Source organism: Delphinus delphis, chromosome 3, assembly GCF_949987515.2.
Source record: "Delphinus delphis chromosome 3, mDelDel1.2, whole genome shotgun sequence".
Classification (NCBI taxonomy): Eukaryota; Metazoa; Chordata; class Mammalia; order Artiodactyla; family Delphinidae; genus Delphinus; species Delphinus delphis.
In genome coordinates this window covers 89,593,477-89,615,570 of record NC_082685.1, presented here as the reverse complement: position 1 = coordinate 89,615,570, position 22,094 = coordinate 89,593,477, and the positions used below count along the sequence as shown (strand labels likewise).

Sequence of the window (22,094 nt, the reverse complement as noted above, 5' to 3'; positions counted from 1 at the left end):
GTCCATTTGTCCATCCATCTACTCAACCAAGTGCACTTAATTGGCACCCATTCTATCCCAGGTCGTGTGCTAAACCCTAGAGACACAATGGGAAGGCAAGATATCATCCTCATCTTTAAGCAGCTTATATTTTATTGAGGAAACAAGAGTTCATGAAAACTAGCAGGAGTCAATAAAAGATTCTATAAGAACAAATAGCATGGACACTTAGTCTTGGAAGGGTCAGAGAAGATTCTTCTTAATGGAAGAAGCAAAATTTAAGGTGGTTTGGAAAGCCTGGAGTGTAGCCAGTTATACCTTACTATGATTGGTGTTGTGGTACTCAATAAAAATTAGCTGAATTGGTTGCAATTCTGACAGTTTTACCTGTTAAAATTTAGTCTTTAGCAATTTCTATGAAATCTACTTGTTAGAATTAGTTCTCTGCCACAGTATGAATATTTGGCAGGGAAATTGTTGGTTGATTAAGATAACATTCCCATTCTATGGCCATCTTTTCCCAACTGACACTTTATTTTTGGCTCTACACACACCTTTGCTGAAAAAAAAATAATGTGAATATGACCTGAGTGTTGCTAATTGTTGAACTTTTAGGCAGCTTTGCAGTAAACAAATGCCAAAGAGAAAACCCTTTAAGGAGGCAGGGATTAATTATGAGTTGCAAACTGTTTGCCATTAACAAGGTTCAATGTGTTTCTTGCTTTGTGAGTGGATTTCCTAGGGTTGCCGGGGTTGGAGTTCAAACATGAAGCAGTTTTGGCTGCTGATATCATGTTCCAGAATGCCCAGGTGTGCTCTCCCACAGTGCAGTCTCAAATGAAGCCTGTTTAGCATCACTTGCTGCTGAGAGCAGTTTAAGCTTGCAACTGAGGTGTCACTTTCTGCCTACTGTGGGAAATTCTTCCCAAATGGTCCTTGGCTGGCATCGTGCCCCAGCTAAAATTGATGTAGTATAGTCCTTTGAATCTGGGCATGGGGCCACCACAGCAGGAGCATAACTCTCATGCGGCAGAGAAAGATGGACATGAGGGGGCTGTAAAACATTATCTCTGGAGTTGCTTGCAAACTCTAAAATGGCAGCATTATACTAAAGAATGGATGTTCGTGCTAATGTTCTTCCCTCTTGCCTTCATATGGAGAGAAGATTCCCTGGATATATGTGGAGACATTCATTCATTACTTAATTCATCTTTTCAAAAATATTTATTAAGTTCCCACAATGTGCTAGGCACTGCCGGGAGCTAGTATGTGGTAGTGAAGGTCCCTGTTTCATGCAGATTACATTCTCATGGTGGTTGGGGCAGGGGAGACATAAAAGAAACAATCAAATAAATAAGCAAGAACATGATCAGATGATACGTGCTCTCTAGAGGAGTAAAGTAGGGTGATACGATAGGGAGTTCTTTGGTGGATTTTCTGAAGGCTGGCAGGTGTGGAAAGTTGGATCCAACTAGTGGAGTTACAGAAGAGTCAGGGGGTGAAAGCCTCAGTGATGATAGATGACCTGCATTGGTGACAGCGATGTGACTATGATGAGGGAATCATCTCCTGGGAGAACATGAGTAATCAACTTAATCTGGATGGGGTGATCAACAGGGTATGAAGGGAAATGAGGATAAGTGAAAGGTATTTTAGGATTGGGAGCACAAGCCTCTGAGTGACGCCGCAGTCCTGTGGTGTTACAAGCTGAGTCTCAATTACTGGTAAGAGGCCAGGGTGAACCTCTTCCCATAAGAGGTGCAGTGTTGTGTGGCTGGGACACAAGGTTAAAATGCTGACTTTCACTGGGGCAACTGGATGACAGAACTGAGAGACTTTCCAGTTTTCAGGTGTATGAATTCCCTTCACATATTCTGTCATCATCCTGACCCTAAGGGATCTATTCTCATAGCACTTGCTGCATCTATGGCTTTATCCCTGAGGAAGGATTCATGAGCCAAGAGATGCATGAGTTTTCCACTCTATATATACACCTGCTACGAACTGCAGACTGGGACAGCCAATTTTCTGTCTTTATTCATGGCCAAGGAGAAAGCAAAATGTGCATATTGTTATTTTCAAAAAATGTTATTAATATTTTAAATCTTCCTTTTGCTTATTTCTGCCCAAATTTATCGCTTTAGAGAGACCATTTCTTACCATCTTGTCTAAAATAAATACCTAATTCCATTGTACCCATTTAATATCTTTTCTCAATTATTTACTTTTGGTTTATTCAGGATTACTCTTTACGTTTTACACTGACTTTTTGAGTTGGATGCTTAACTCATTATTTTTCAGTTTTCCTCTGATACATGAATTTAAGGTTGTGAATTATTCTCAAGTATGATAACAGCTATATCCCATTAGTTCTGATACATAGTTTTTACTTTTTTTGAATTACTGTTCAATTCTAATTTTTTTTCAAATTTTCATGATGATTTAATTTTTGAACTACAGATTATTTAACATTTTTTATTCTTTTCCATTACAGTTTATTACAAGATATTGAATATAGTTCCCTATGCTATACAGTAGGACCTTGTTGTTTATCTATTTATATATAGTAGTTTATATCTGCTAATCTCAAACTCCTAATTTATCCCTCCCATCCCCCTTTCCCTTTTGGTAACCATAAGTTTGTTTTCTATGTCTGTATGTCTCTGTTTTGTAAATAAGTTCATTTGTATCATATTTTAGATTCTACTTGTAAGTAATATCATATGATATTTGTCTTTCTCTGTCTGACTTACTCCACTTATAATCTCTAGGTCCATCCATGTTGCTACAAATGGCATTATTTCATTCTTTTTTATGGCTGAGTAATATTCCATTGTATATATGTACCACATCTTCTTTATCCATTCATCTGTCAATGGATATTTGAATTGCTTCCATGACTTGGCTATTGTAAATAGTGCTGCTATGAACATTGTGGTGCATGTATCTTTTCAAATTAGAGTTTTCTCCAGATATATGCTGAGGAGTAGGGTTGCAGGATCATATGGTAACTCTCTTTTTAGTTTTTTAAGGAACCTCCATACTATTCTCCACAGTAGCTATACCAATTTACATTCCTACCAACAGTGTAGGAGGGTTCCCTTTTCTCCATACTCTCTCCAGCATTTGTTATTTGTAGACTTTTTGATCATGGCCATTCTGACCAGTGTGAGGTGATACCTCATTATAGTTTTAACTTGCATTTCTCTAATAATTAGTGACATTGAGCATCCTTTCATGTGCCTGTTGGCCATTTGGATGTCTTCAAAGAAAAGCTTACTTAGGTCTTCTGCCCATTTTTCGATTGGGTTTTTTTTTTTTTTTTTTTTTGCTATTGAGTCATATGAGCTATTTGTATATTTTGGAAATTAAGCCTTTGTTGGCCACATTGTTTGTATAACATTTTTTTAAAAGAGTTTCAAATGTATGGAATTTTGGGTTTACTTTGTTGCTGATTTCTAGTTTTATTGCATTATGGTATAGTTAAAAAGAATATATATTCTCAAATAGCATTGGATTTCATGTATATATTTATTAGGTTGCTCTTGTTAATTGTCATATTCAAATCTTCTATATTCTTAATAATTTTTATTCACTTGACTTCTAAGTGCCTGAGAGAGGTGTATCAAATTCTCTTATTATGATTATGTATCCTTTCATATCTCTTGAAAACTTTCCCCTCATATTTTTGTTTATGTATTTTCAAGCTATGTTATTAAGTGCTTACAGTTTTAAGATTATTATAATTCCAGTGAATTTATCGTTATAAAATGTTCCCTCTTTTCCCTATAATTTTTTTTTAACCTTAAAATCACCTTTTTCTGATGTTAAAAATGCAATCCCACTTTTAGAAATTCTTTTCTTAGAACATCTTTCTTCATAATTTTAGTTTCTATTTTGGGGGATCATTGAGGTTAGGTGTTTCTCTTGTTACTATATGCATCTTGATTTTTAATAAGCTCATATAATATTTTCAATTTAAATGAAAAATTTATTGTGGTTACTTGGATTTTTCTGCCATCATGAATTGTACTTTTTAGTTATCTCACCTTTTTCTTGCTTTGATTTTTCTTCTTTTATACTTTTATTAGATTAATATAGTTTTCTTAACTCCTCTCTTCTGCATTTGCAATAATGCACTCTATTTGCAATTTTTAAAAGTTTGTCCCCACATTTTAAAAGTTCATTCTTTAAAAATATAAATCTAATCAAACTCTCTGGCAGACTCTTTGCCTTCATACAATAAATGGACTGTTTAATGTCCTAATGTTGATTACACACTCCTATATTCAACGCTAATGTTGCTTGACTATTTTAGTTCTATTTTTGTTTAAGTTTGGATTCTCTAAGAAACAGAAGCCAATGCAGGATTACATATGCAAGAAATTTTTTGAAAGACATTAAAGATAGAGAGGGAAGGAGCAGGAATAGACAGGGAGAGCCTGCAGACCATCATGCATGGCTGACAACTGTGAAAGGAGAGATGGAAAGGAGGATTTGGTAAGTAGAACCTTAGACTGCAGTGTAGTTCTGGAGAGGTTTATGTCAGGGTGATGGGAAGTTTCTGGAAAAAAAAAAGGACATGAAAAAAAAACAAAAAAATACCCATCAGAAGAATTTCATGTTGAGCAGGAATGCTTGGCTCTAGGACCCCTGAGACTAGACCTCAAAGTGAACAAAGTGGTGAATCCAAAGTTTCAGTAGCTGGGGCTATTGGTCAACTATGCTGTCTTCAACAGAATATGTTAAAGAGAGATCTAAATGGCATACCTCTGTGGCCTCCACAGCCTTGGACAAATGTTCCCAGATTCATTTTCTACTTTGCTAATTCTCTCTTCAGTTCTATTTGATCTGCTGTTTAACCTAACCACTGAATTTTTACTTTCAACTGATAAAGATTTTCACTTTTAAGGGTTCTATTTGTTTTTTCTCAATCTGTCTAGTTTTCTTTTTTCTTTTTAGTGTCTTACTCTTTTCCTATAGTTTCTATACCTTTTTATCTCTTATATTATTTTATTTATGCTTATTTTGTAATCTATTCTGCCTGCCTCTCACTCATCCTGGTTAGTTCCCTGATATGTGTCCTAACTTATGAGTTCATCTTCTGCTGGTTTTGTTCTTTTCTGAGGGAATATAGGGCAGACTGATTTGCTGCTGCCTGGTTTTAGAGATATTTTGGGCCCATGTTATACTTACCTTAATTATCAGCTTGGGAATTCTTATTCCACCCAAGTAGAGCTCCAAACACATGTGTGGTATAATCTTGGCTATTTGGTTTCTTATGGGATACTTCTTTTTCCTACTCATGGCAGAGCCATGACAGAACAAGCTTCTTTATAGTTTTCATTGGCAGATGGGTTGAGTTTTTCCACCCTTTCTTCTACTGAGGATGCAGCTCTTTTCATGTCCCATATTTATGCAGAGTCTCAGCTCCAATTTATGTTTCACATGGGCCTAAATTCTACTTTCCTGCCCCTGTGTGAATTACAACCAAAGATTCTGTATAGTAGTTTGTATCTGTTAATCACATACCCCTAATTTGTCCCTCCTGTCCCCCTCTTTGGTAACCATAAGTTTGTTTTCTATGTCTGTGAGTCTGTTTTTGCTTTGTATATAGATTCATTTGTATTATTTTTTGTATTCCATGTAAAATAGATAAGCAACAAGGATTTACTGTATAGCACAGGGAATTATACCCAGTATATTATAATAACCTATAATGGAATATAATCAGAAAAAAAAATCACTATTTTGTACACCTGAAACTAACACAATATTGTAAATCAACTATACTTAAATTTAAAAAAAAAAGCTTCTGGCCATCAAGTCCTATTTCCAGGTCCAGTTACTTCCTGTACTGCATTCCATGTCAGCTTGCACTTTTACTATTCTGATTTTCAGTTTAGCCTTTGTTTTTTGCATTTTGGGATATCTCTTACTTTCATATAAACTCATACATAAATTTTTTAAGTTGTTTTTTTTTTGTATGACTTTTCTGAGTCTTTGTAGCATGATGATTTTTATGCTCATTCCTCTGGGTTGTTATCTCAGATACCGTCTTTTTAACCTGCCTTATTTTCTTATTAGTACTTATTATTCTGTCACAGAAGCAGATGCTGCGATGAGGTTTGGGGTTCAAGTTGTTTATTAGGAATTAACCTGTGGAGAAAGTGAGGAGCAGGATTGGGCACAGGGAGAAGTCAAACTGCAACGTGGCCTGATAGAGCCTCAGCCAGCCTCATGTAGAGCCTGTCAGAGTGGCCCATGTTGAGCCCAAAGGCTGAACCTCTCTATTCCCACTTCCCCACTTAGTCGCAGATGCAAACTTCCTTGGGAAGAGTATGGCTTTGAGAAAGGTGGCTTTCTACAGCTCAAGTGGATCCTCAAAGAGTTGACAGCTGGGGCTGCCTGCTGACTGTAGTGCTGTAGCTGGACAGAAAGTCCTTCCTTGAGGGAGATTGGGACAGCACAGCTCTGCATCTACCGCACACTCTCTGAATTCATACTGTTCAGTCATTTCTCTACTGATTTTTTTTCTACTCCAGAAAATAAAATCTCTGTGGACGAAACTGAGACTGGCCTGGTGGAAATCAAAAGCCAGTGTTTGTGAGCAGGGGGAAATTAGTTGGGCTTAGTCAAGTAGGCCTAGACTTTGATGGGTCTTGGAGTAGAAGGAGAGTTTACATTGATTATCTGACGCAACAGTTTTCTCTTGCTGTCATAATAAATGACCACACACTTTGTGACTTAAAACAGCACAAATTTACTATCTCATGGTTCTGTAGATCAGAAATCTGGTTCCTCTGTTCTGGGTCTCCCAGAGCTGAAATTAAGGTGTTGGATGGGCTGGGCTGTTAGCCAGAGACCCTGGGGGAGAATCTGTTCCCATGCTCATTCAGGCTGATGGCAGAATTCAGTTTCTTGTGGTCATAGTGCTGAGGACACATCCTTGCTGGCTGTCAGCTGGAATCCTCTCTTAGCTCCTTCAGGCCACTTACACTCCTTGTTATCCTTCCCTTCATCTTTGAACCAGCAATGATGAGTTGCGTCCTCATGTTTTGAATCTCTCTGACTTTCCCTTCTGCTACATAACTTCTGCTTCCAGCCTAAGAAATTTCTGTTTTTAAGGGCTTATGTAATTAAATTGGGCTTACCAGGATAATCTCCTTATTTTAAGACCAGTAGCCTTAATTATGTATGCAAAGTATCATTTCTCATATAATATGACATGTCAGGGATATCTGATATGGACAGCTTTGGGAGACACTGTACTGCCTACCACTGCTGGGGAGCAGAGGTTTCAGGAAAGGGTCCTGACATGATAAAAGCGGCATTTTAGGAAGATTTCTCAACAGTCAGGTAGGGAATGGATAGGGCCAGGGAGACAGTGAAGGAGGATGCTAATCTAACAGAAAATAAAACTATAAGGTTCTAGATGAGGGCAATGATAATAAGAACAGGAAAGATGTGGACGTCAATTAAAGAGTTTAGGAGTATCTGATCAGATTTGCTGGCAGATTTATGGGGTACAGGAGAGGGTAGTGGGTTACATGAGATATTGTGTTTGAAAGGTGATGAGTTCATTGTGAGCAGGTTGGGTTTAGTGTTCTCACCCTAGTGTAAAGCTGCATAATTGGGGCCATCAAAGACTTACCACAGCTTACTGTCTCTGACACAGAGGCAGGATTACATGGAGCAGGACTCTAGAGTATACATCTGTTTTCACTTCTGGTACTAAAAAGACTCGTTCTAGGGCTTCCCTGGTGGCGCAGTGGTTGAGAGTCCGCCTGCCGATGCAGGGGACACGGGTTCGTGCCCCAGTCCGGGAAGATCCCACATGCCGCGGAGCGGCTAGGCCCGTGAGCCGTGGCCGCTGAGCCTGTGCGTCCGGAGCCTGTGCTCCGCAATGGGAGAGGCCACAGCAGTGAGAAGCCTGCGTACCGCAAAAAAACCAAAAAACAAACAAAACACTCATTCTAGAAACTCTGTGGGACAAGCAATAAGATAGGGTTATTACCTACCCAGATATGTTGTAATGTAAGTGCAGATCATCCAAAATAAATTTTTAAGTTCTAAATTATGTACCTTTGACAAAAGCATACATCTAGAATTCTAGGTGATATATGTATCTTCTACAGTGTGTTTTACTCAGGCTGATATTAAAATAGGTTTGTATTATCTCAGTATGAGTCAATTGGGGACTGGGGAATTTCCTTCAGAAACATGTTGAAGGGAAATCAGCTTAAATATCAGTTTTGCAGAAGAATAACATACATGGAGATGATTAAGAAATCACTATATTTTTATTCCTATTGTGCAGACGGTAGAAACAAAGATGAGTCATTGATGGGCTTCAGGTGAGTCTGTCTGGGTATTACCTCAGTCGTCACCTGCTTTCACCAATGAATTCCTGGCAAAGCTGGAAAAAACACACAGGAGAAGAGAGATCCCCAAACCAAAAGCTCATGTTTCTTTGTTTTCAGTATTGAATTCTCCAGAGTATCTGGAGTGAGCTGGTCCAGCAATTCTTCTTTTCACACCTGTAGACCTTAACCTTTAGGTCACTCAAGTTCATAGTGGAGAATAGAAAGAAATATTTTGGAGTAGAGAATGAATACTTGGGGGGTATTTGGGGGGAAATATTTGGGGGGAAATGGGTCAACCAGCGTGTCTAACTGTATGTAAATGGTGTACTTTTCAATATTTGGTGCATTTGCTCTGTTTTCATTCACTGTGCTTCTTTTTCTCATCAACAAATGCTAATTTTAATCCTATGGATAGCTAAAGGCAGCATTAATTTCCATTCGGGCATACAAGACAGGTTTTATGGTTCCTAAGATGGTACCACCAAGCAGCCTTGTGTGTATAGACTGAGACTGCAAGAGCTTGGGAAAGTAGGAGGAAAAGGAGAAGGGGCAGTGACGCCTGTACCAGTGGAAAAGTCTCAGAAATGGCAGCAGATAGGGAAGCGTTGATTGGCAAAGGCTGGGGTCTAGGTGGCTATCTAGAGAGCCCCCATCCTTCTGATCCACATATGCATAATGTTGGAGTCGTTGTGTATACGTGTGCCTTTCTTGGGAACTTTCATCAAAATTCTAATGGGTAAGGACCCGTGGGGTCCAGAAAGAGAGTTTAGAGAAGCAAAATAAATGGAAAACCAGGTAGATACTATCTGAAAACAGTTCCTAAAGCAGTCACTAGTAGGATGAGGCCAAGGGATGAAAACGAAGAACTTTTTAAAAGCATCTACCCTTTTCTGAGAGCATCAAAATAAAGAGACAGTAAGGCTTCAGGGCAGTGAAGGGAAGGAATGTTACATATTGAACATCAGGGGAGCAAAAGGCTTTAGAAGATTATGAGCCTTATTTGCATATTTTCTAGAAATGTGTCAAGAAGAGTGAGTGCATCTCTATATGCAAAACTTCAACCAAAATAGATCATCTGAGTGAAGGAAATAATAAGGGAGCTGGCTTGCCTATTGACATTTATTTAACTCTTTTAGAGGAAAGAATATGTTGGCAAGAGCTTTTGGGAAAAAAATGTATCTGCTTTCCAACCACAAGAAAAGGCAACTGATTCAAAGCCAAGGAGTATTCTTGGATTGAACTTTAGTAGTGCCTTAATTTAGACAGCTGGAGAAATGCTTTTTTCAAGTATAAAATTAAACTTTCCAAAGGAAAGTTTTCGTTTTGGTTTTAAATCTGGACTTTACTGTAAATTTGTCCTTCTATGAATTTGCCAAAATAACCACCACTTTTCAGTGATGGTGAATATATTGCATTTATGAGAGGACTTAATGTGAGTAAGGGCTGAGCTGCCCCTATATACTTAGTAAATAATGGTACTTCCTTAGCAAGTAGTGAGGGGACTTTTGACAAAGCTATAAATGACAGTGCCCTAGATCTATATAAATCATCAGGGATAGAGCTCAAAAACTTAATGTTGAGTGAAAAAGCGAGTGACAGATATGTACAGTGTGTTATTTCTGGATACATATATAAGCAAGAAAAAAATTTTTTTAATTATGTATATTGTGCTACTGGTTGCCTGGTGTGGGAGAGTTGCCTCTGGGGCAGAGAATAAAGAGGAGAAGTGAGAAAGGAGTCTGATGGTTGTCAAAGAGAACTTTAGTCCTTTCTTTCCCTCCCTCCTTTCCTCCATCCCTTCTTTCCCTAAAAGAATGCAAGTGTGAATTGCTTGTGCAGTTTTATTTAAAATTATCTACACAGAAAAAATATTGGAGCAATTCAATATTGAAAGTTAATAATTTTGTAAATGGATGGTAGGAATATGTGGTTTTTTTTCCTGTGTTGTAGGGGAAAAAAAAGAGCATTTACTGAAGATATCTATATTATTTCAATGTATTAAAATGCCAGTATTAACACTGATCTTCTTTTTCCCTATCGGGTATTCCTTAGCAGCAACCAGGAGAAGAAAAGAATGAGAAAAAGAATCCAATTCCTATTTCATATTCCATAATCAGGACAAGAATAAGAAGATGGAAACACTTAAGGCAGAGGATTGAAGGTGAGTGAAAACATATGAGGGACAAATTGTGGAGGAGATGGAGTAGACAAGAATATAAACAGAGTATTGTGGCACAGCCCAAAAAATATATACATATATATATTACAAAGCAAGTCAATTACATTATAGAGTCAGTCATGCCAGTTGGTCAATATCTTGTGAAACAAATAATGTGAAACATGTGAATTTTAAAATTTTTAATTTGAGCCATAAGTGTCATAAAAATCCATTAGGCTAAAGTGTGGAGAAAATGAGTCTGTGACATTGAGTGGGCCTGAAGCGTTCTTCTGTATGTCTGTGTTTTCTGTTAAATGAGGGGCCTGAGAAGACACTTGTCCTAAGGGAGTGTGGGAACATGACCCGCCCACAGAGGCTTTGATCTGTGAACATAGAAGTCAGCATTGCAGGGACAGATACTCCCTTCTAGTTAAAAGGCAGCTTTTGTCTGGAAAGTTCCCCTCTAGCAATACATAGACCAAAGCAAAAATACTAATAGGATGGTGTGGGCATGAGGACATGGCCTCTGTCTGATTATTGATCTGCAGTCTCACAGTGTCCTAGGTCTTATAAGTGAAGATGTGTAAGTAAAGCCACATAAGTGGAAAGTCAGGGTGGCAGGAAATGCATACATGTTGCGTCACATTTTATTCTTTGGATTTGCATTTCCACGCTCTTCCTCTCTGCCAGAATTGTTCCCATCTAATATCCATGCTTCAAATGAAATAAATGGGTTCACATTTGTAAATTATCTTGGAGGCCCCTCTTACCCATTTTCCTCTTTCCTTAACTGGCCATTTACTTTCAGTAATTTATGTTGGCTATAGAAATGGGGGAGTTTGGGATGCGTAAAGACATACCCCAAAGAAAGGGGAAGAACTAACAGATTCTAGTGAGAAAATTATCTTTGGTGCTTCAGTGCTTCTTGCTGAGTACATCAGCCTCAGGTGGGTTTTGCTCTGGTGACCTTGAGTCCCGTCCCTCCTTTGCTGTAAAAGCGGAACAGATATTTTGCTGAATAGAGCAGAAATAGAGCTCCTCATGTTGAGGAGTACACCAAGCTGAATAAATCATGCCTTCAGAACCTGGCCTGATTTTTTTTTTCAGTGGAATTTTGTGATCCCCTAATGGAAAGGTTTTATAAAATAAGGGTATATATGACTTCCTGAAAACAATTAGAGGCTCTGTAATACAGGCACATCTAATAAAAGTTATGAATCCTTTGGCAAAAACAAATATGAGGTTTTATTGATAAGCTGACGGTTACACAGAAACACTAGGGCATATTGACTTTAATAATACATTAAGTGGTTTAATTAAATCATTAATTCCACCCTCAGTTCCATTTTTCAAAAGACAGTCAATGTAAAAATAAAACGGTTTCTTTTTTTAGCTGCTTCTCTTTCCTCTATAATTCATTAGGATGAGTCTATAGATTGACTTATTGCTACTCTGCCGTAAAGCACTTGCCGCCATTTCAAGAATATAGTACTTTAAGCAGGATACAAGGAAGTATTGATCTTAAGGTGACATCTTCCTTCACTTTTCCTAAAAGGGTTTTTTTTTTAGAAAAATCTATAATATGTGTATGACTACAGAGATTTAAGTCACAACATTATTATACTACTACTAAAATAATTGTTAGCTTGTTTCTCTGGTCTGTGGGGAAAACTTATAAAAGATATGTGAGCAATTTTAAATTCATGAAATGGTAATCATCATACATTTTCTTTCTAAATTAATTTTTATTTATGAAAGTAATATATGGAAATAGTTTTTAAAATCAGTAATATCAGAAAATATATAAAAGAAATTAATAATCTTTCGTCTCACCCTCCCGATACTGTAATCATACTCCCCAGAGACAGTATATATCTCTGTATTTAAAAATAATATTACTGGGCTTCCCTGGTGGTGCAGTGGTTGAGAGTCTGCCTGCCGATGCAGGGGACACGGGTTCGTGCCCCGGTCCAGGAAGATGCCGCGGAGTGGCTGGGCCCGTGAGCGGTGGCCGCTGAGCCTGCGTGCCCGGAGCCTGTGCTCCGCAACGGGATAGGCCACAACAGTGAGAGGCCTGCGTACCGCAAAAAAAAAAAAAAATAAATAATAATAATATTACTAAGCCATAAAAAGAAACAAAATTGAGTTATTTGTGTAGTGAGGTGGATGGACCTAGAGTCTGTCATACAGAGTCAAGTAAGTCAGAAAGAGAAAAAAAAATACCGTATGCTAACACATACATATGGAATCTAAAACAAAAAAAAAAAGGTTCTGAAGAATCTAGGGGCAGGACAGGAATAAAGATGCAGACGTAGAGAATGGACTTGAGGACATGGGGCGGGGGAAGGGTATGCTGAGACGAAGTGAGAGAGCGGCATGGACATATATACACTACCAAATGTGAAATAGATAGCTAGTGGGAAGCAGCCACATAGCACAGGGAGAACAGCTCAGGGCTTTGTGACCACCTAGAGGGGTGGGATAGGGAGAGTGAGAGGGAGACGCAAGAGGGAGGAGATATGGGGATATATGTATATGTATAGCTGATTCACTTTGTTATGCAGCAGAAACTAACACACCATTGTAAAGCAATTATACCCCAATAAAGATGTTAAAATAAATAAATAAAAATAAAAAATAAAAATAATATGCTGTCTTAGCCTAGATTCTCTAAAAACAGATTAACTAAGGGGTTAATGTTTTGATAGTTTGGGTGGTATAAGCCCAGGTAGATGAAGGTAAGAAAAAAGGGAAGTGAGGCAAGGAAAGCGACAAAGCAGTGCCATGTAATACATTCCATGATGGGTACTTAGCAGGCATGTCAACTCAGCATATGGATTTGTCCCCATGGATTGTGATGAGTAACCCCATCCCCAAATACTGCGTGGATGGAAATTCATCTGCTTGGCTTGCTCTGATCTCCCTTTTCCCCTTGGTCAGAGTTCACTCCATGGGGAGCTAACTCTTCTGTAGTTCAGGATCATGCCATCTGGCCCTTGGTGGCCTCCTAGAAGCTTCTCCCACACCCTGTGGTGTTGCATTCCATTGAAGTCCAGGAGTGGAAGGGTGACTTGGCATGGACAGTCTCAGCATGCGAGGTGTATGGGCCATCCAGGTGCTGGACTTCACCTTAACTCCAGCCAGCTGGGAAGCTTGGCAAAGGTGATGGAGAGGGGGTGGTGGCTCAGCCTGGAATACAGACCAGGCTGAGCACCTGGAATACAGCACCTTCAGAAAGGAGACAGTAGGAGCAATGTGAGTGGTTGTATAATACATATACTATGTTTATTCCTTGATATACCAATTTTAGACATTAAATATTGACTTCTTAATATGGGCTGATGAGTATTTAACTCTCTCTTACCCCTTTTTTCATTCCCACTCCAATATAGTTATATAATAGTTTTTGTTTCAAGGTAATAGTCAATGTTTGCATTATTGTGTTAAATTATATTATTGCTAAGCCAAGTAGTGAATATAATTATATTTTCTTTCTTATACAACTTTCATTTTCCCTAATTACCACAAGTTTTTATTTCCATTGTTTTCTAAGAACTTTTCTAATATTTTCCATTATAGCTAACTATAATCATTTTTTCTAAATCCTCACACATGTAAGACAGTCCGTCAATTCCATTTTTTTCCCCTCCTTTCATGACCCCTTTCCCAGAGCCCTGGATTCTCCTGCTTTAATCTGGACTGACTGCTTTCCAGGCCTGATGATGTGGAATTCTTATTTTCTGTATCTCGTATTTTCCCTTTTCTTGGATAACTCCTTTGCTTGAGTCTAACACATCCAACAGTGGCCTCTTAAAATAAATTTGGTAGACACTTATAATACTTCTCTATGATCAGTTTTCCTGTCTTCCTGGACAAATGAGAGGGTGACACTTCATTGCCTCCTTGCAGCTACATAGGTCATTATCTAGTTCTGGCCAGTGGCCTGTGAGTAGAAGTGACACGTACCAGTTCGTGCAAAAGCATACTCTTTACCCATGGGAGGAGATACCATACCTTGTATAGAGATGGTCATAAGACCAAAACTAAGCCTGGATTGCTAAATTGCCATGGAAGATGGTTGACCTGGAGAATCTCCTGTACTCACATAAATTCCAGGTATACCAATAAAGAAACCTTTGCTGAATTAAGCAACTGAGATTTTGGCATTGCTTGTAATCTGGCCTCTCCTGACTGATACAAAAGGGTTCATGGGAAATACATTTTTGAGCCATTCTGATCTGAAAACATTGTTATTCCACCCTCCCATTTGATTGAGTAGCTGAATATAGAATTCTAGATTATAGAAAAATTATATTCTAATCCTATCTGTTTGTATGCAACCTAGCTTTTCCCTGGAAGCTTTTAGGGTCTTCTACTTATCCCTGGTGTTTAGAGATTTCATTATGATGTGTCTTGATGTGAGCCTTTTTTTACTTTTATTTATTGAGGGTCAATCTTGAGGTTTATGCCATTCGTCTCTGATAAATTTGGCATTATATCTTTGATAGTTTTCCCTATTTTTCTTTCTATAATTCCTATTAGTTGGATGTTATATAGCCTGGAATGATATTCTTTTTCCTCACTTTTTAAAAAAAATTTGGGCTTCCCTGGTGGGGCAGTGGTTGAGAGTCCGCCTGCCAATGCAGGGGACACAGGTTCGTGCCCCGGTCCGGGAAGATCCCACATGCCGTGGAGCGGCTGGGCCCGTGAGCCATGGCCACTGAGCCTGCACGTCCGGAGCCTGTGCTCCGCAACGGGAGAGGCCGCAACAGTGAGAGGCCCACGTACCGCAAAAAAAAAAAAAAAAAAAAAAATTATTATTTTTAAACAGCAGGTTCTTATTAGCTATCTGTTTTATACATATTAGTGTATATAGGTCAATCCCAATCTCCCAATTCATCCCACCCCCTGCTTTCCCCCCTTGATGTCCATATGTTTGTTCTCTACATCTGTCTCTATTTCTGCCTTGCAAACCAGTTCATCTGTACCATGTTTCTAGATTCCATATATATGCATTAATGAATGCTATTTATTTTTCTCTTTCTGGCTTAATTCACTCTGTATGACAGTCTCTAGGTCCATCCACATCTCTACAAATGACCCAATTTCGTTCCTTTTTATGGCTGAGTAATATTCCATTGTATATATGTACCATGTTTTCTTTATCCATTCATCTGTCAATGGGCATTTAGGTTGCTTCCATGACCTGGCTATTGTAAATAGCTGCAATGTAAAGTGCTGCAATGAACATTGGGGTGCATGTGTCTTTTTGAATTATGGTTTTCTGTGGTATCTGCCCAGTAGTGGGATTGCTGGGTCATACAGTAATTCTATTTTCAGTTTTTTAAGGAACCTCCATACTGTCCTCCATAGTGACTGTATCAATTTACATTCCCACCAACAGTGCAAGAGGGTTCCCTTTTCTCCACACCCTCTCCAGCATTTGTTGTTAGTAGATTTTCTGATGATGCCCATTCTAACTGGTGTGAGGTGATACCTCATGGTAGTTTTGACTTGCATTTCTCTAATAATTAATGATGTTGAGTAGCTTTTCATGTGCCTCTTGGCCATCTGTATGTCTTCTTTGGAGAGATATCTATTTAGGTCTTCTGCCCATTTTTTGATTGGGTTGTTTGTTTTTTTAATATTGAGCTGCATGAGCTATTTATATATTTTGGAGATTAATCCTTTGTCCTTGGATTCGTTTGTAAATATTTTCTCCCATTCTGAGGGTTGTCTTTTCATCTTGTTTATAGCTTCCTTTGCTGTGCAAAAGGTTTTAAGTTTCATTAGGTCCCATCTGTTTATTTTTGTTTTTATTTCCATTACTCTAGGAGGTGGGTCTTTCCTCACTTTTTGTTTCTAATTTTATATTTCCTTTGTCTTTCTGTTCTACTTTGTGGAAGAAAGCCTCAAGTTTAAAGTTCAACTCTTCTACTGAATTTTTATTTATTTAAAATGTTTTCTCCAGCTTTATTGAGGTATAATTGACAAAATTATATATATTTAAAATGTACATGTTGATTTGATACATCTTTACTTTGTGAAATGATTACCACAATCAGGTCAATTAACACATCCATAATTTTGCATAGTTACCATTTTTTCCTGAGTTTAAAAATTTAATCAATTTTAGTTTAATTTCTAAGAGGTCTTTCTTGCTGTCTATTTGTCTTTTATATAATTCTATTTTTCTTTTATCTTTCTAAGGATATGTCTTTTAAAGTTTGTTCTGCTATTCCCTGCACTATTTTTTTCTGAGTTCTTTTGTCTTCTTGATTTTTTAAAAGACCTTTCATTTTGGGTTTCCCTGAATAATCAGGTGATACTTTGCTGTCCAATAAATCAAGTGTTATATATGAAGACCCTTATCAGAACCTGTGTGCCTAAGTGGAACTTGTTGACTTATAAACAGTGGAATAGCCTGTTTGTTGGGAAAGTGCCTCCAAATACCAGTATCTATAGGTCTCCTCTTTAAGGCTACTCACTTTCTCCAGAGAAGATTCCCTTAATCTCCTCTCCGGTTGAGTGCAGGGTTGATTGACAGCCTTCTTGGAGAAAGGCAGAAGAAACTCCTTTAATCCCCCAGGTGCCTGGTATTCTCTGGTCTGGAGACTCTCTGGTTTAATTTCTCAGAGAACAAATGTCTGGCCTCCTATGATGGGAAGAGAGAAGATGCTTATTACTTCGTTGCAAACAATGGGAAAAAGATGTACCCGTGGAGGGGCAGATTGGAATGCTTATAAGGGTGAAAGAAAGGGAAGAGGACATATGCACAGAAAGGCAGCCTGGTGTAGGGCCTGCAGAGTTGGAACCTCGGGAGGATGTGGAGAGCATCTGTACAGAGTGTGGCCCAGCATGAATGAGGTCTCCGAGTTTGAGAAGGGTGAGAAGGTCATTCTCTCGGTAGGCTTTTTGCCACAGGATGGAGCCCAGCATGGTGAGGAGGGTGGTGGCCTAATATGGGGTATCAGGGTCTGAGCTGGGTGAGGAAGGCTTCCATGTGGTGATAGATTTTGGATTAATTTCCTATGACTACTATAACAAATTGCCAAAAACTTGGTTGCTTACAACAGAAATTTATTTTCTCACAGTTCTGGAGGCTAGAAATGCAGAATCAGTTTTACTGGGCTGAAATCAAGGTTTTGGCAGGGCATTCCTTCTGGAAGCTATAGGCGAGAACCCATTTTCTTGCTTTTTTTAGCTTCTACAAGCTGCCAGCATTCCTTGGCTTGTGACCTTGTGGCCCTGTATCACCCTGGCCTTTGCTTCTATCATCGTATCTCTTTGTCTGATTCTGATGCTCCTGCTGTTCTCTTATAAGGACCCATTCGATTACATTGAGCCCACTTATCCAGGATAACTTCCTCATCTCAAGATTTTTAATTTAATTATATCTACAAAGGCTCTCCTTCTTTTATTCCCCCCCCCCCAACTGTATAAGGAAGCATTCACATCTTCCAGGATTAGGATGTAGATATCTTTTGGGGGGCCATATTTAAGCCTACCACAGATATATGAATAAATAAATACTCTTGTAAATGTGTTCATGTTCACACAGACACACAGTACCTCTGCCCACTGAGAGGGCCTGGGGAAAGCAACATCCCAATGTCAATGAATACAGCTAGTGATTAGATGTGGGTTGCAGTTGCAGTTGGGTCTTCCAGACTTTCATACCTGCCTCACTTGGCTTCCCAGTGTAGAGTGTGATTTTGGGCAAGGTGGCTATCTGTAGCTAAGGCACTCCCTGAAGTGGGTGACAGCTGACAGCACTCTTACTTTCAACCAAAAGGAATCAGGGTCTCCTGGAGAAATGGCTAATTCCAGGCTGAGGCAGGGAAAGTACAGTATAAATCTGGAACATCTTTTTGTGCTAGAAAGTAAGAAAGTGATCTAAGAATGATGTGGACAATATCAACCTGACACAGAGCCAGTTTGAAGGAACTCCCACTGACCAAATCTGAGGCAATTCAAACATCAAAAAAAGTAATGAGAATAATGGATTATAACCTATTGAATAAAATCAGACACCGTGAATCCATACTGATATAAATAGATAAGTGAATACATTAAAAATTTGGTGAGGGAAGGGATATTTACATAGTTTAAAAATGCATCTCCCCAACTACTTACTAAGTACAGGGTGTTAAAGAATATGGTTTCAGTGGAGAAACCTAGCAGAACCACCTTAATCAAGAGATGAAAGTGAAATTAGTAGTGATGGTGGGAATAGATTGCTTGCCACTTGACAGGATGAAATGAGAAGAATATAGCTTCTCATCTGTGTTATTTTTAATCTGATCATGAGAAAATATCGGAGTAACCAAAATTGAGGATAATGCTACAGAATAAATGACCTATAAACCTCAAAAATGCCCGCTTCATGAAAGTCAGGGAACTGTTCCAGATGGGAGGAGACTAAAGAGATGTGACAACTAGTTGCAATGCACGACTCTGAAGTGGATTCTATAAAGGACATTATTGTAACAATCAGTGAAACTCCAGTAAGGTCTGAGGATTAGCTGGTGGTAATATATCAGTGTTAACTTTTTTTCATGATTGTGTTGTGGTTGCGTAGCAGAATGTCCTGTTTGTAGGAAATGCACATCAGCTACATGAGTGTGATGGTATATCATGTCAGCGACTTATTCTCAGATGATTCAAGAATAAATCTCTTTGCACAATACTCATATAACTTCTTTATATATTTGAGATTGTTTAAAAACATTAAAGTTGCTCCCCTATTTTTGGCCAAGCAGCTCATAGCATTGCTTCTATATTCGTTGTTGATCCTATCTTGGGCAAAGGGGATATGGAAGAAGGCTGATGTAGAGTGCAAAGTAAAGGAGAAAAACATTTATGGGGAATGTTATGCCATTGACTCCTACCCAGCCTGAGAACTATCTCGCAAGATTCATTACTTTCCATTCAAACTCCATTCCTTTCTCATTTTGGCTCCTATCAACCCTCACCATTTCAACTACTGGCCATGAACTTGCTTTCTGACATTTTATTCCCAGTGCCTGGCACCTGGGAGGCCCAATAAACATTTAAAGAATTAATTAATGGTGCCCTCTGGAAATGAAGTCAGCAATAGAGTCTTAGAAAATAAGTCCAACCTTCATTTAACGTTCTCCAGTAGTATGAGAGTTAAGCATTAATAATTTTTTGTTATAATTTTGAATGAGAGGTTTCTATTTATGGCCCCTCTGTCTGTACACGTTTTCCTGAACAGTCCCAGGTAATTAACTTCCTGGAATATTGCTGTGTGGCAAGTTCTTGTTCAGATCTCTTATTCTTACCTGCTTAAGAGAGTTACTTCTCCAACTTCTCTTCATCTCCAGATTAAGGAACTTATCTTGGTTCTTCATGGGAAGAAAGCTTAATCAGTTTTACCTCTGGCCAAAATCTCACTTGCTATGCAAACCTCCTCCATGATCGGCCCTGAATTCAAATCCTAATAGCAGTGTGTACATGTCAATCCCAAACTCCCTAACTATCCTTTCTCCTCATCACGGATAACCAACAGGACCTACTGTATAGCACAGGGAACTCTGCTCAATATTATGTAACAACCTAAATGGGAAAAGAATTTGAAAAGAATCGATGCATGTATATATATAACTGAATCACTTTGCTGTACACCTGAAACAAACACATTGTTAATCAACTATATTCCAATATAAAATAAAAAGTTTAAAAAAAGAAAAATAAGCAAGAAAATGTCAGTGAATTTGTGGCTCCATGCTTCTTACCTAAGGGAGAAAAAAATCAAACTAAAACCTTGAAATTGCATATTATGCTGTTGTTGTTTCAGTGGTAATATTTATAGATGATCAATAACCATAGGTAAACTACAACAGTAATAGTGAAAACTAACGGGTCTCCGAATTAAAAAATTAATTATACCTATTGCAGTTTTAATAGATACTGACATTTCTGATTCCCTACTGAACAGAAAAAAAATCCTAATAGCTAACATTAAAATTCTAATAATAGCTAATAGTTACTAATTGCTTTCTAGGTGCCAATCATTGTGCTAATCCTTTTTATGCATTTGTTCATTACTCCTCACAAAAAGCCTATAAGATAGGTACAATTTTTGTGTACATTTTATAGCTGAAGAGACAGATATTAGACTGAGCTTCTAGGAGTAACTCCCAAATCTTCATGGAAAAACTGGGCTGCCAAGGAGCTGCTCCTGGCCACCATCAGAGAGCTGCCTATCCAACTGAAGCTTCACCCTTCCAGCTATCAGTTTGAGAATCAAGCTTGCAGCATCAATGCTCCTGCTCTGCACTTTACCATGTACTCAGTTCCAAACTCAGGTCTTGTATTTTGAATTTGATTCATATAACCAAACTCACATCTAGAAGCCAAGCTGTTATGGAGTCTAGGATATGTACTCTTCAGCTTTCTAGCTCTGTAGTATAGGAGGGAATACAAGAAGGGCATCAGGTTAGATGTAGAACAAGCGAATTCTCAGTATGTCACAACAAAAGCCTCACTGTTGGGATTGGTTTATTTGGAAGTATGCCTACAGCAAGATTACATATACATTCTGGAGTATGTCCCACTTTAATTTCTACATCTGAATTCACACAATTCTCACATTGATTATCTTTAGTACATCTGTCTGAGTGAGGTCTATTCCCATGATTCTTTGAGCCCCTTTTCTCTTGTTCTTTTAAAAGCCCTTACAGTTTCCAACAGTTTATTTCATAGCTCTCTGGCTTAATTTTTGTAGAATCGCAGATTTCCTAGATTCTTAGTCACCTTGGAAAAGTACAGCCTTTCATATCAGCTTCTTAGTGATACAAAGACTGTGTGGTAGGGCTCAGTTTCCAGTCAAGACTTCCTGGAAGAGGAAACTCCTGTGTCCATTGCTGTTTTTTGTTTTGTTTTGTTTTGGTTTTTTAGTCAGGACCAGATGGCAACTGAAACTCAGCACCGTCTAATAGAAATATATTGTGAGACACATAGGCAATTTAAAATTTTCTAGTAGTTACATTAAAAATTTAAAAGAAACAGATAAAAATATTTTAATAATATATTTTATTTAACCTAATATCTCTGATAGACTATAATTTTGACATGTAGTAAATGTAAAGATTATTAATAAACTATTTTACATTTTTTGGTACTAGGTCTTCTAAATCTAGTTCATATTTTGTACTAACAACACATCACCAGCCACCTTTCAAGTATTCAATAGCCACTTGTAGCTGAGGCTACCTACTGGACAATGCTATTACTAGAGAGAGAACTGCTTACTTTGGTTCAGAATGTGATGGTCTTATGTCTTTTTTTTTTGACTGGAGTAAAATTGCTTTAAAATGTTGTGTTAGTTTCTGCTGTACAATGAAGTGAATCAGCTTTATGTATTCCTATATCCCCTCCCTTTTGGACCTCCCTCCAACTCCCCCCATCCCACCCATCTAGGTTGTCACAGAGCACTAAGCTGAGCTCCCTGTGCGATACAGCAGGTTCCCACTAGCTATTTTACACATGGTAGTGTATTTATCTCAAACCTAATCTCCCAATTTGTCCCACCCTCCCCTCCCCCCACCCGTGTCCACATGTCCGTT

At 38.3% G+C, this 22,094-nt stretch overlaps 1 protein-coding gene across 1 annotated transcript in view; it reads left to right on the top strand.

Annotated features, from left to right (window-relative positions):
* The window catches only part of MACIR (macrophage immunometabolism regulator), a 192,870-nt gene that overhangs the window by 153,235 nt on the left and 17,541 nt on the right, over positions 1-22,094 (top strand). The window contains exon 7 of the transcript XR_011246421.1: positions 10,398-10,506. The gene's annotated coding sequence lies outside the window, so the exon portion shown is untranslated. The remainder of the gene's footprint in view (positions 1-10,397; positions 10,507-22,094) is intronic.